Here is a 14411-nt window from a genome sequence, read left to right on the forward strand (position 1 = left end):
CAGAGACTTGCAGTGATGTGAAGTCTCTCAAGTTCATGAATATTAGACAATGCACTGAAAGTACAGACATCAGAAATCTGAAATAGGTCACACACATAAAATAATCATATATGGGGTAGAGCCAGGATTTGTGGGGTCTGAGGCTTATATAGCTGAGAGGGTCCCACATTATGACCAACAACACAACATACAAATATAAAAGTCAAATTTATTGAGAAAGGGAAACCAAAATAAGCTATCAATGTTAAACAGCTGATAAATACCACAAGCATTATAAATTCCACAAGTACATAATATTTGATTAATCGACCATCTGATATGTTTCTAACATAAACCTCCTACATTTTTCAGTTACCTATTCTAGTCAGCTAGTTTTTCATAGCTTAAGAAAGTTCCAGAAAGAAAGGAAGAAAGAAAAAGAGGAAGGGAAGGGGACCGGTGCTGTGGGGTAGCAGGTAAAGCCACCACCTGTGATGCCAGCAGCCCATCTGGGTGCTAGTTCGTGTCCTAGCTATCCACTTCCCATCCAGCTCCCTGCTAATATGCCTAGGAAATAGCAGAAGATGATTCCCAAGTGCTTGGGCCCTTGCACCCGCATGGGAGACCTGGATGTAGCTCCTGACTCCTGGCTTCAGCCTGTCCCAGCCCCGGCTGTTATGGCCGTTTGGGATGTGAACCAGCTCATGGAAGATCTCTCTCTGTGTATTTTCCTGTCTCTCTGCCTTTCAAATAAATAAATAATTTTTTTTAAAAGGAAGAAGATAAATAAGAAAGAAGGAAAGAAAGAAGAAAGTTCCTTTTAACTTCACGTTTCCCTGTCAATAATAGTAGGTAATATTTTGTAGATTTCTTTACAAATTTGGGAAGATATCTATCAAGCACTTTCCTGTATGAACATTAGAAATGTGAGAACATTTAATGTTTTCTTGTAACTAACTGTAAATCACATATATTTAATACTTCTGTTGGAAACTTATCTCTTCCTTTTCTGTAAGTTAAGGCTTTTTGCATGTCTGAAATGTCTGTACAACCTACTTTTCTATATGAGAATAATTTCTGTTGACGTCAGTGCTCAATTTTGCTTTTGTTTCAAGTTCTGTTGATATTTATCTGATTTTTCTCTCAGGTTTTTTTTTTTTTTTGGAAATAGTTGTAAAGATGATGAGATAAGGTACCAATTTATACACACAAAATCACAAGTCTGGAAATTCTCACTTTATCGGAACATTCCAAAATGGCTTTTCAAATTGCTATTAAAGTGGCATAGCCCCAATTTAACTTCCTCTTAGACAAGCCTCAAAAATTCCTGTAGCTGCCACCACCAGCTGACACAGGAGAGATCCAACGTGTGGATGTTGACGTGAAAAGGAACTGTGGTCTGCATCAGTGTGGTTATGTCCATTTGAAAAACAAAAATCCACAATGTGCCACCATGTGAACTCTGACAGGGAGCCTCCAAAACATCTTTAGCTTCATGGAAAATCCACCTCTTATTAAATACATCAGTTGCCTTCCCCAAAACACACAAAAAAAATTTAAATTACAATTATCAGATTCTGCTGCCTCAATAGGAAGAAGGTTAGAAACAAGCCACAAATCTTTCCATTCAAATCCCAGACCATTGCAACTTCTTTTTGAAACCTATGGCAAATCCAGTAAACTTCCACATTAGTCATCAGAAAAGGGTAATTTATGTGGCATAGAAGTAGTTTCAGAACCATTTGGCCTCTAACACTTTCCAAATTTGCATTATTTGTGGTTTAAAGCAAATGTATAATTCACTCATTCACTGATTCATCTGATTTCTTTCATTCTCCATAATGGCCTGTATTAGGCACTCTATGCTGGTAGATGGAAATAAATACTGTACAAGAGATGGTCTATTCCCAGTTGCAGCAAGAGAGTAATGAGAGTCAACAGCAGCCATCAACACACTGGAATAAAGTGACATTAAAGGCATAAGCATAGCAGTGGACAGACAGAGATACCTGCCTCTGGGTTAGTCAGGCAAAGGGTAAGATGTTTGAGCCATGTGCTACATGACAAAAAAAAAAAAAAAAGTAATGTGGTCACAGAACATGGTGTGAGCTTGGGCAAAGGACAACATACAGGAGGAATGACAGTGTCATAGTTAGTATCTATTACAACTCAGATTTATTAGGTAATTTGCCCAACACGTTATGCTGGTAAAAGATCAGCCAGGATAAAAGTGAGATAGGCTGGCTGCAGAGCCCTTTTATTGTTCCCCAGTAACCATGAGAATAACAAAGAAAATAATAATACAATTATAGATAAACAAGATCAATGTAGACACAAGTTAAAATACCATGCTCCTTCCTATCCCATGGCCCCCAATTTATTTTTGTTCAGATCTCTCCTAGAATCAGTTACCTAAAAACTCCTATTTCATTCGGTTCTCTCTTCTGTAGAAACTGTGAAATACTGGTTTATTACCTAAAGACTCTTTTTCTCAGAGGTGCACTGTTGATTTGAAATAAATCATCGCAATCCTGTATGAAGATATAGCAATGAATTTTGTGATCTGCTTATAAATAAGAAATAAAACACAGGGCAAGAGAAAAGCATCTCAGGGAAACCACACACAGCTCCCTGAGTGCCTCGATTCTTAGTCAAGACATCAACTTCATTGATTTGACTATCTACTTCTGTGTAACAAATCACCCCAATTTTCAGCCCCTGAAAGCAGCCACTTGATATTGTGCACTTGTTTTGGGTGGTCAGGAATTTGAAAAGGACTTGCATGATCAATTCCAGCTTGGAGTCCCCCAAGGGCCTCAGCTGGCAAAAGATGGAGCTAGAATACCTAGAAGCTTTGTGACTTCTCCATAGTTTTTTTTTTTTTTAGATGTGTTAGTTTGGGCTTCTTCCCCACCACCAATATGACAGTGTCAACAGAGAGACCGTTTACATTTACATAACTACCAGAGTATTCCAGAGTGCAAGGTGAAACTCCCTTGGCATTTCTCTCCTAGCCTCAGAAGCCGCTCAGCATCACTTGGGCCATCTTCTATTTGTTATAAAAGAGACACACAATTGCTTCTTGGCCTTTTGGCTAAGCTCAAGTGTAAAAGAGACACATTCTCTGAGAGCAAATAAGAGAGGGCCTGGCCCCCACCTCTCAGTGGCAACAGTGTTGAGGTCACACTGGAAGAAGAGCATAGTTGGGGGCCAGAGCTGTGGTGTAGTGGATAAAGCTGCCACCTGCAGTGCCAGCATCCCATATGGGCACCAGTTCTAGTCCTGGCTGCTCCATTTCTGATCCAGCTCTCTGCTGTGGCCTGCAGTGGAAGTTTGCCCAAGTCTTGGGCTCCTGCACCCTCATGGGAGACCCCGAAGAAGCCCCAGGCTCCTGGCTTTGGATCAGCACAGCTCCAGCCATTGCAGCCATTTGGAGAGTGAACCAATGGGTAGAAAATCTCTCTCTCTCTCTGCCTCTGCCTCTCTGTAACTCTGCCCTTCAAGTAAAAATAAATAAATCTTTCTTAAAAAGAAGAAGAGCATAGTGGGTGGGAGATGATGCTGTGGCCATCTTTTGAAAGCACATTTTCCCTGTTCATTCTCTTACTGATTTCCTGTTATCATAAGGACTACTCTCTCCATTTACCAAGATGGCCATTAAATTGGAAGCACAATTCTTTTTTAAAAAAAAATCTAATGTGTTTATTTTAATTTTATTTGAGAGAGAAAGGGAGAGACAGAGACAGAGAAAGAAAGAGAGGTCTTCCATGTGTTAGCCCACTCCCCAAATATCCACAATAGCCAGGATTGAGATAGGCCAACACAGGGAGACTGGAGCTTAATCCAAGTCTTCCACATGCTGGCAGGAACCCTAGTACTTCTTGAAACCTTATCTGCTGACTCCCAGGGTGCACATGTGCACATTAGCTGCAAGCTGGAATCAGAAGTAAAATACTCAAGTACTCAAGCAATGACTTAACTGTCACTCCAGGTGCCCACCCCTGTAAGCAAAGCCCTTGGTTCAAAGCTATTTAGTTTTTTTTTATTTTTTTCCTTGAAATAAATAAAAGAAGAAAATGAGCCTCCTTCTACAGATAGGTGAGGGAGTTAATAGTTTCAAGTACAGCCTACCTGGGTTTCAACGAAAGCAGAGCTGCTTCCTAAGGCTGAGGACGTGGGCAGTTTGCTCAACCATCAGCTTCCTCATGTAGAAAATAGTATGCTTCCCAATGGTTACAAGGAAATGAAGTGAGTCAATAATATATGCACAGATCTCAGAGCTGGTCACGACAAACGTTAAGTCTGAAGAGAAAGAGAGCTCTCATTTAACATGGCTGCTTTGTCTCACCTCGCACTGCCCTCCGCTACGCCCTGATGCAGTACGAAAGCCCTCACCAGAAGCCAACCTGATGCCAGCACTATGCTTGTGGAGTTTCCAGCCTCCAGAACCCTGAGCTAAATAAGCACATCTCTCTCTTCTCGGTCAGTTACCTAGTTTGTGGTATCCAGTTCTATGGTGGCATGTCACAGTCATTTCACCATGTAAGTGGAAATCCCTGGAAAAATGGCAAAGAAACACACCTCTCACAAACTGCTTACTGCCAGTTAACATATCGAATATCATTTCTGAAATGTCAGAAAGAAGGGAGAAATCTCTTGACCAAAGGAAGTGAGAAATAACAGCACAGCAGAAGGTTCACCGCAGAGGCAGCTGAAGCCATCCTGAACTGGGGAGGGCGTGGATGTTGCTGGGTGAATTCAAGGCATCAAGCCTGCTTCGGTGGGGTAGAGGGAGATGACGCTGGAGGGCTGGTGGTAAGAGCGCTCCACACTGGGAAGGGAGGCAGCTCCTGCTCATTAGGATCCTAGGCAGAGCATTTGCGCACAGCAGGTAACAAGCAGTTAAAAGCAAATTAACAGCATCTGGCTTCCCTTGGAAACCTTAAGCCTTCTCACAGGTGTAAGAAGTTGGGCAACTAAAAGGGTCTCGGACAAATACGCACATTGATTAAGCACTCCCATCATTAAGCTCCTCATCATTATTTTAAGCTGGCTAAAGCAAAGTATTACCATGGGGCCCAACATCGTGGCATAGTGGGTAAAGTCACCGCTTATGATTTCAGCATGCCATATGGGTACCAGTTTGAGTCCTGGCTGCTCCACTTCTGATCCAGCTCCTTGCTAATGGCCTAGAAAAGCAATGGAAGATGGCCCAAGGGCTTAGGCCCCTGTACCCACTTGCGAGCCCTGGAAGAAGCTCATGGCCCAGCCACGGCTATTGCAGCCATCTGGGAAGTGAACCACCAGGTGGAAGACCTCTCTCTGTCTTTCCCTCTCTCTCTGTGACTCAGCATTTCAAATAAATAAATAAATAAATCTTTAATGAAAAGTAATAAATTAGAATCTGTTTGTTTTCACCATCAGTTAGCGACCAATTACAGAGCTAATCAGAAAAAAATTGGTTAAAGGACAATTTCTGTTATGCATACCAAACCTGAAACCTAAAAAGTAAGCAAATAATAATTTACCAATCAAAATGTACATGGGTAACATATTAGACATAGGGGTATTAATGTATTTTAGATAGTATTAAAAATTGGTCACTTGCCGGCACCACAGCTCACTAGGCTAATCCTCCGCCTGCAGCACCAGATTCTGTCCCAGTTGCTCCTCTTCCAGTCCAGCTCTCTGCCGTGGCCCGGGAAGGCAGTGGAGGATGGCCCAGGTCCTTGGGCCCTGCACCCCATGGGAGATCAGGAGAAGCACCTGGCTCCTGGCTTCGGATCAGCACAGTGTGCCGGCCGGAGCAGCCATTGGTGGGGTGAACCAACGGAAAAGGAAGACCTTTCTCTCTGTCTCTCTCTCTCACTGTCCACTCTGACCGTCAAAAAAAAAAAAAAAAAAAAAAAAATAGGTCACTTATTTGAAAAACTAATGCAAAAAAATCTCCAAACCCAAAAAGCATTGATGATAGTCATTTTTCTCTTTGCCTTGTTAGGAAACAGTCTTTTGTCTTTATCAACATCTAGCAGAACAATGCTAGCAGGCAGGTTAGGTGTCTGTTTGTTTATTTGACTTGACAGAAAGACACAAAGAAATTTTCAACTGTTAAGATCAGATTTATCAAAGAGGCAACATCTTCTTGAGGAAAGAGCCCTCACATAGAGTTTGGGCTCCACACAGAGTTTGGACCTTGTGCTAGTTAGTTGTCCTAATTCAGTTTTCCATCCTTCAACTAGAGATGATAAAAACCTCCCTTTCTGGCCGGTGCCGCGGCTCACTAGGTTAATCCTCCGCCTTGCGGCGCCGGCACACCGGGTTCTAGTCCCGGACGGGGCGCCGGATTCTGTCCCGGTTGCCCCTCTTCCAGGCCAGCTCTCTGCTGTGGCCAGGGAGTGCAGTGGAGGATGGCCCAGGTGCTTGGACCCTGCACCCCATGGGAGACCAGGAGAAGCACCTGGCTCCTGGCTCCTGCCATCAGATCAGCGCGGTGCGCTGGCCGCAGCGCGCCGGCCGCGGCGGCCATTGGAGGGTGAACCAACGGCAAAGGAAGACCTTTCTCTCTGTCTCTCTCACTGTCCACTCTGCCTGTCAAAAAATAAAAAATAAAAAAATAAAAAAAAACCTCCCTTTCTAAGATATTTATAAGTTCATATGTCTATAAAGTGCGCTATAAAATATAAAGCACCAATTAAATATCATTTGGCTAATGTTGATGGACAGATGCTTGTGGACCAGGTCCTCTATGAAGTGTCAGGCATAACATCAATGACACCAGGTTGCTAAGAAAAGACAGGGAAGAGAATGAAGTCTTACTGTAATGTAGGCTATGAGAAAGCGAAACAATGTAAGGGAATTATCTCTACAAAACCTCCCAAAGCCAGGAAATACTATGAGTCTGGAGGTTCCAAGCTCCAATGCCTACCTGGGCCAAGAAGGTTAAGTAATGAAAAATCACAAACTGGAAATAAGCAAACACGTACATAAATACCATAATGATAGCAAGAGACAATTGCTCGGTGAGGGGAGTGCTGAAAACTATAGAAAAGCAAAAAGCACAGTGGAGACTCACCCACAGCCAATTACCACACTGGGGAAATTTGCAACTAGAGTTGCTAGACTTCTAATATTCACCAGGAGAAGAAAATCTAGATATGTATCAAAACCCTTCCATTTTTGAATGTGGCTTCATATTTTTCCCCTAAAACACCATGTGACTCAGTCTTGGTGTCCAGAAAAAAACATGTAGATTGGGGTCTACTTGTGGGTCCCTACTCTCTGGAAGTGAGAAGGTGTGCCGGCGCCACAAGGTGGAGGATTAGCCTAGTGAGCTGTGGTGCCAGCCACTCCTCAATCTCTTGTTTCTCACAAGTTGGGGCGCCAATTCTGTCCTGGTTGCCCCTCTTCCAGGCCAGCTCTCTGCTATGGCCCGGGAGTGCTGTGGAGGATGGCCCAAGTGCACCCTCATCGGAGACCAGGAGAAGCACCTGGCTCCTGGCATTGGATTGGCGCAGTGCGCCGGCTGTGGCAGCCATTTGGGGGGTGAACCAATATAAAAGGGAGACCTTTCTCTCTGTCTCTCTCTCACTAACTCTGCTTGTCAAAAAAATAAAAAATAAAAGAGAGAGAGAGATTGAGGAGCTATCTTACTGATATCAAAATTCACAAAAAGTGTTGATCAGATCTCATGGAATATGTGACTATTCTGTTGCTATCAACAAAGGCAGATACAAGCTAAGAGAAAGTTGAAGTCAAAACTTAGCTACTTGTGGGAAAGGACCTCTGAGATCATCTAGCCGCATGTGAAACCAATCTTTTCTTTTATTCCCCCTCTTGCTAAACATTCCTGAGGTCAACATGCTTCATTCAGGATGAAACTGAAATATTTTCCCTCTGGCCAGAGTCTGTGACAGCAAAGGGGGGGACGTGATGGATGGGTGCAGGGCAGTGTGGGCTGGTGGTGATGGCTCATCCTAATTAGATCAGCTGAGCCCGAGAAATTGCACTGGGCTGTTCAGGACACAGACTTCCTAAAGACATGTGAAGTCAAAGGAGTTCAACTCAGTGTCACAGTTTTTATTCTACAGCAATATTTTTATAATATCTGCAACAACAAACAGAGTTTGTAATATGTATCAAACAAATATCACCATGTAAGAAAAAGCGACATTTGTTGAAAAAGAATTGGCCTTGTTCTTAGAAATTTTCATTAATTTATTCATTTAATGAGTGTCTCGATTCCTTATGCCAGGAGCTCTGAAATAACACAGGAATTTAGAGCTAAATAAATTACTGAAAATTGAATTTATCAACCTGTTTCATGTAACTTGTCCACAGGATGAGGGCGGGGACATGGGGAGAGGAAGTTGCTAACAATTCATTAGAAGCTGTTATTCTCAGCTTTCTATTAAGATTTAGAATCATTGGTATTTTCTTCTTATTAAAAATATATACATTTCAATGCATTCAAAATAAGATTCCATTGAAACTTCTAGTAAGATGGGGAAGTTTTTCTTATGCAGTTTCAGCAAGAAGAATAGAGAATTTAGGGAACTAAATAGGAAATTCAGATATTTACTTCTGATGTCCAGGAAACAGGTTTTCAGATTGCAACTACAAAATTACAATTACAGAAGTAATGTGAACTTTAGGGGGAAATACGTATATTTTCCACCCATATTTTCCTAAAAATCAACCCACGGGCTACCACATTGCCAGGTTTATCAATGTCACAACAGACATCAGGTGTATCTTACAATACCTTTGACTTCACATCGGGGTAACTATGACATGCAGTAAATGCTCCCTCTCTTGTTGCTTTAATTCATGCTCTTATTTAAGTCACAAGTACTTATGGAGAGGGTAATGTACCAGGCACAATGATAAGCACAGAACCAACCAAACTAGGCTCTCCACAACCTTGCCTGTCTGCAGAGAACTGTCTCCCAGCCTTGCCATCTAACTGTATATAAATACTTGCTTATTGGGGCCGGCACTGTGGCGTACTAGGTTAATCCTCTGCCTGTAGCGCCAGCATCCCATATGGGTGCCGGTTCTAGTCCCGGCTGCTCCTCTTCCAATCCAGCTCTCTGCTGTGGCCTGGGAAAGCAGTAGAAGATGGCCCAAGTCCTTGGACCTCTGCACCCACATGGGAGACCCAGAAGAAGCTCCTGGCTCCTGGCTTTAGATCGGCGCTGCTCCGGCCGTTGTGGCCATTTGGGGAGTAAACCAATAGACGGAAGACCTTTCTCTCTGTCTCTTCCTATCACTGTCTGTAACTCTACCTCTCAAATAAATAGATAAAATCTTTAAATAAATAAATAAATAAGTACCTGCTTATTTTGTTAATCCCTTGTGGACTGACCTTGAAATTAAGGACAATGATTTTCCTGGCTATATCTTCAGTGACCAGAAAATGCCAGTGTGCTGGACGTGGATTGATGAATAAATGCATTAGCAGCCCCAGGAACCAGAGAGAAGGAGGACTGGAAACAACTTGAAGAATTTGAGGAGGTCGGGGCTGGCGCTGTGGTGTGGAGGGTAAAGCTGCCGCCTGCAGTGCCAGCATCCCATATGAGCGCCGGTTCGAGTCCCAGCTGCTCCACTTCTGATCCAGCTCTCTGCTATGGCCTAGGAAAGCAGTAGAAGATGACTCAATTCCTTTGACCCCTGCACCCATGTGGGAGACCTGGAAGAAGCTCCTGGCTCCTGGCTTCGGATCGGCCCAGTTCTGGCTGTTGAGGCCAACTGGGGAGTGAACCAGCAGATGGAAGACCTCTCTCTCTCTCTCTCTCTCTGCCTCTCCTCCTTTCTGTGTGTAACTCTGACTTTCAAATAAATAAATATTTTTAAAAAAAGAGTTTGAGGAGATCAGCTCATGACTGGGGCAACCTTAAACCTTGGAGATTCATCCAACACAATCCTTGAACTGTAGTAATGGTAACTAACTCCAGAAGCTAATGTACAAGGCTCAATTTCGCCAGGAAATTCTCCTTAGTAAGAAAGATGAATTTGTCCTAATTTATTATTTTCCCACACTCACAGGAGCCACAGGAAATGTCTGGACACTTGACACTATGGAAAGCAAATAAAATAAAATGTGAAACACAGCAAAGGCTTTTGAGGATGTGATAATGAACTGGTGATAATGGCTACTCATAAAGTAAAGTAAGATATTTCACAGTTTGTCTGGCTTAACCAGTTCGGTTAGGGGAAGAGAACACCCGACAAACAGGAGAGGCATCCTGGAATTAGGGCTGGGATTTATAGATAAGCAGAGGGAACCTGAACTCCTCTGCTCCCATAGGGATCATTATTCATTAGCTAGAAAAAACAAGTCATTTTATTCCCTGATTATGCGGCTCAAAGAGGAACTCTTAGGACGCAGTTTCATTCCTCATCTGTCGCTGGATTTTCCCGTGAAAATGAGCTACTTCTACTTGTAGCTTTCCTCACACTGCTGTGTAGCTTGCTTTTCAAGCTCTGTAAAAGTTAACGTGAGGCCTGGAGTTCCCTATGACGTCAGTAATAACTGACCTATTTATCCCTGCCCCAGGCTGCCGATCTGAAAGTAGAGGTTGAAGAGAAAGAACATCAGAAACTCATTACCTCCTTGCATGCGTAATTAGTAATAGGAAACACTGGCTAAGAGACAGAGAGGGAAGGAGCACTCCTGTGGGAACCCTGTGTGTGTAGGGCTGAGCGCTTCTAAGCAGAAGTCCCTAGGAAACTTAGAAAAAGCCTCCTTTAAGACCAGAGCACAGTCTCTGCTTGTAATCAGGAAATCTCTCCTGTGCGAACAGAGAATGACCTTCAGCTAAAACCTCCCCAGCAAGTCATCTAAGGAGAACAGGTCTGACCTATGAGTTAACCAAAACATTACCTCATCTGGAAACAACTCCATTAACCATTCAGGCTCTGAGGTCAAAAACGCTTTTCCTCCCTGCCCCCGTGCTCCGCCTCCATGTCTTGAGAGTAGGCAACTCAAGGTGGCACCATCCTCATCAGCATGAGGGAGTTCTAGAAGCGCTTTGCTGCTTTGTCAACAAGTCAGGAACTTCAATTGAGAAACAAAGCAAGGGGCCGGCGCGTGTTGAAGCAGGTTAAGCCACCCGTCTGCAGGGCTGGCATCCTATATGGCTGTTCTGCTTCAGATCCAGCTCTATACAAATGCGCCTGGGAAAGCAGTGGAAGATGAACCCTGCACCCAGGTGGGAGACTCGGATGAAGCTCCTGGCTCCTGGATTCAGCTTGGCACAGCCCTAGCCATTTGGGGAGTGAAACCGCAGAGTCCTTTCTCTCTCTCTCTCTCTCTCTAATTCTGACTTTCAAATAAATAAATAAACCTTTTAAAAAAAAGGCAAAACAAAACACCATCAAGTTACAAGGAGATACATGTGAAAGAACTGAAAGCAAAACAATAAGTATTTCACAGAAAAAGGAAGCCTGTGAAGGCTGTTCCTCAAAGAGTTGGTGGTTTAAAGATAATGGAAATGATTGAGTTTTCACCTCCAGCAGAAGCTGACAAACAGCTCAGGAGCAACAGGGGACTTTGCGTGGTCCATTGACACGCACATGACAACCTTAGTCTCCAAGCAGAGCCTCAAACTTCGTCCTTGGCAAAGGAAGTGGGGAAGGCTTTAAGTCAACCATGGCAGAAAAATCAGGCCCTGTCATCCACTGGTCCAGCCGGGTGAGAATTCCTGGAGACTTCAGGTCTAGAGGACGCTGCTCCCTGGAAAGCAAGCCGTCCTCCAACGAAGCCGGCAAACGTGCTTGAAAATGCTAATAGAGGTGACAGTCTGTAGCTCTTCCTGCTCACGAGGGAGGGAAACTGTGTTCCATGTTGGCTTCAAGTAAAGGAAACAGGGGAGTGATTAACTGTGGCATCTCGATTGTGCAGGTTTTCTGGACGCAGTCAAGTAAAGAGAGGAATAATCTACAGGAAAGATTACTTTGAGCTGCAAAAGATCTCGAAGAAAGTGACTTTTGGATGATCAGCCGGCTGAGTCCAGCCCACAGATCACGCAGGGAATGCATCAGTGGTGCTGGTGAGGCCATGGAGCCTGACCTCAGAGTTGAGTGTTTCCTTAAATAGAACCACAAGAGTCAATGTTATTCTAATGTCACTCTGTCAGCTTGAGCAAAATAAAAGCTTTACCCTTAAAAAACTAAATGCCTAAAATAATTCAGGAAGGTTGCATGCAAATATTATTTCAATAAAGATAATTTAATAACATTAGGCCATATTAATATTGTATTTGAAAGGTATGGTTATGGGGTTGGGGGAGAGATACAAAGAGAGAGAGAGAGAAAAAGAGAGAGAGAGATCTTCCATCTACTGGTTCACTCTCCAGATAGCTACAATGGCCAAGGCTAGGCCAGACCAAATCCAGGAGCCATGGAAGAAATATCAGACCTCCCAGGTAAGTGCAGGGGCCCAAGAACTTGAGTCATTTTCTGCTGCTTTCCCAGGCACATTAGCAGGGAGCTGGATCAAAAGTGGAGCAGCTGGGACATAAACAGGCACCCATATGAGATGCCAGCATGGCACATGGTGGCTTGACCAGCCACACCACTGTGTCAGCCCCACCATATTAACTTTAAAGGTAGCAGCTTGATGGTGAGATTAATTAATTAATTGGTTATTTGAAAGGCAGAGTGATAGAGAGAGAGAGAGAGCCAAGTCTTGGCCAGGAAACCAGGACCTGCAACTATGTCTCCCATGTGGGTGGCAGGGACCCGAGAACTTGGGCCATTTTCTACTGCCTGCCCAGGTGCATGAGCAGGAAGCTGGACTGGAGGCAGAACAGCTGAGACTTGACCTGGCACTTAGATATGGGTGCCAGCAAGTGTGGCGAGCAGCAGCCTAATCTGCTGTGTCACAATGCTGCCCAGAGAAATCTTTCTGTTTTGCACACATTTGCTTCTCTGCGTGAGATTATCCATATCATTTTTTCCAAGTCCTAGAGTCTCAAGATACTTGACATGAAAACTTACTCTACCTGTGATTATAAATGGTTGTGGCTTTAAAAGTGATTTTGGTTTCCTGTTTTATTTTCCTTTTCTCATTCATGCACGGCTGCACCAGTTTCAATCTGTACTTACCATTCTTTAAAAATGATTCCTCAGCTTATTCCCCGAATATTATCCCCTTCTTTTCTCCACAGACTGTTTCGTTTTGTTCAATTTTTTCCTCATTTCCCATGACTTCAATTTATTCTATCCCTCTTGGCTTTCTTTCTCCTTTCCTTGAAATTGGAACCAACATCATCTTGGAGCTGAAAGATAGCATTAGCCTTGGCTACCTTAACTTTATCACACTAAAGTTTTGTTTGTTTTTCCTTAAGTTAGTATTGGGCTATTTGCTTCTACCATTTCTCAATTACTCAATCCCATTAACCAAGCACAATATGATCTTATGGCTTCTCCTCCAGGAAGCCACCTGAGAGAACAACTTTGTCAATGTCCATCACCACTGTCTTTCCTACGTCCCTGAGCACTCGCTCTGTACCACTGGGCTTCCCAGCTCTGTGGTGTGACATTGCTGTTAGAGTCACTCTGCTTCTCTGGTTGCTCCTCATCTACTCCTTCCTAAACCCCAATTATTAGGCGTTCTCCTACATTCTGATGGCCCTTGGTTCTCTTTCTGATGTACATGCATGTGAGAACTACGTTTCAAGACAAAACTGTTTTTCTTAAGGGATATGGAGGATGTCCTAGCAAGACACACATCTTATAAAGCAAAATACTTAGTGTGGATGAAAGAACATTGACTTAAAATAATGCTTTACATCATCAGTGCAAACCACCTTTTCAATTCTTCTGAACCCTTAGCCCAGACCCCTGGTTCAAAACACTGTAAATAAGCTCCAAATTAACACGCAAAAAATAGAATTATACATTTCATTTAACATCAGAGGGATCTAAAACATCGTCCATCATTTTGTCAGTAACTAGTTACAGGTTTCAAAGTACAAAATATGATTGATCTTTAGGATTTTACTAAAAGAAAACGCATCGATGTGTGTGCGGATTTTGTTCCTCACTAAAATGTTCACTACTGTACCAGTAGTCAACTAATTGTCTCAGCTCCACACCCTCCCTCTGTAATGCTGAAGCTGGGGCCCTGTAAGTTGCAACCAAGAGAACCCATGCCAAGAGGAGACATGATGTGGAACCTGCATATGGAAAGAGGAAGAACACGTCCTTTTCTTCCTGTTTGCTGCCTATGGCCCTCTTGTTGGATTTCTCCTTCTGTGGCCATTGTTAGCAACCCTGCTGTTCCACCCAGACAGCACAGATTCTTCCTTCTAGCAGCAACTGACTCCAGAGTGGAGATTTTCCAGCACTTCCAAGTCATGACAAAAGCTCCACTTCCGGGGACCCCATTTCCAAGCCCTGGGTCCTGGGGCTTGGCGTTGTGCTGTAGC

The 14411-nt window shown here is 43.4% G+C and overlaps 1 long non-coding RNA gene across 3 annotated transcripts in view; it reads right to left on the bottom strand.

Annotated features, from left to right (window-relative positions):
* The window catches only part of LOC149122752 (uncharacterized), a 53111-nt gene extending 47265 nt beyond the window's left edge, over positions 1-5846 (bottom strand). For 2 of the 3 annotated variants that reach the window (XR_016219386.1, XR_016219387.1), the window contains exons 1-3: positions 5588-5846; positions 4471-4535; positions 4111-4281 (exon numbers count right to left, since the gene is read on the bottom strand). This is a non-coding gene — a long non-coding RNA (uncharacterized LOC149122752). Of the gene's footprint in view, positions 1-4110; positions 4282-4470; positions 4536-4560; positions 5339-5587 lie in introns of those variants that run through there. The other variant, XR_016219388.1, reaches the window with a different exon arrangement.
* Positions 5847-14411: the final 8565 nt, after the last annotated feature.

The sequence above is a fragment of the Oryctolagus cuniculus genome, chromosome 13, assembly GCF_051225735.1.
Source record: "Oryctolagus cuniculus isolate XC-2025 breed Fujian yellow rabbit chromosome 13, ASM5122573v1, whole genome shotgun sequence".
Taxonomy (NCBI): domain Eukaryota; kingdom Metazoa; phylum Chordata; class Mammalia; order Lagomorpha; family Leporidae; genus Oryctolagus; species Oryctolagus cuniculus.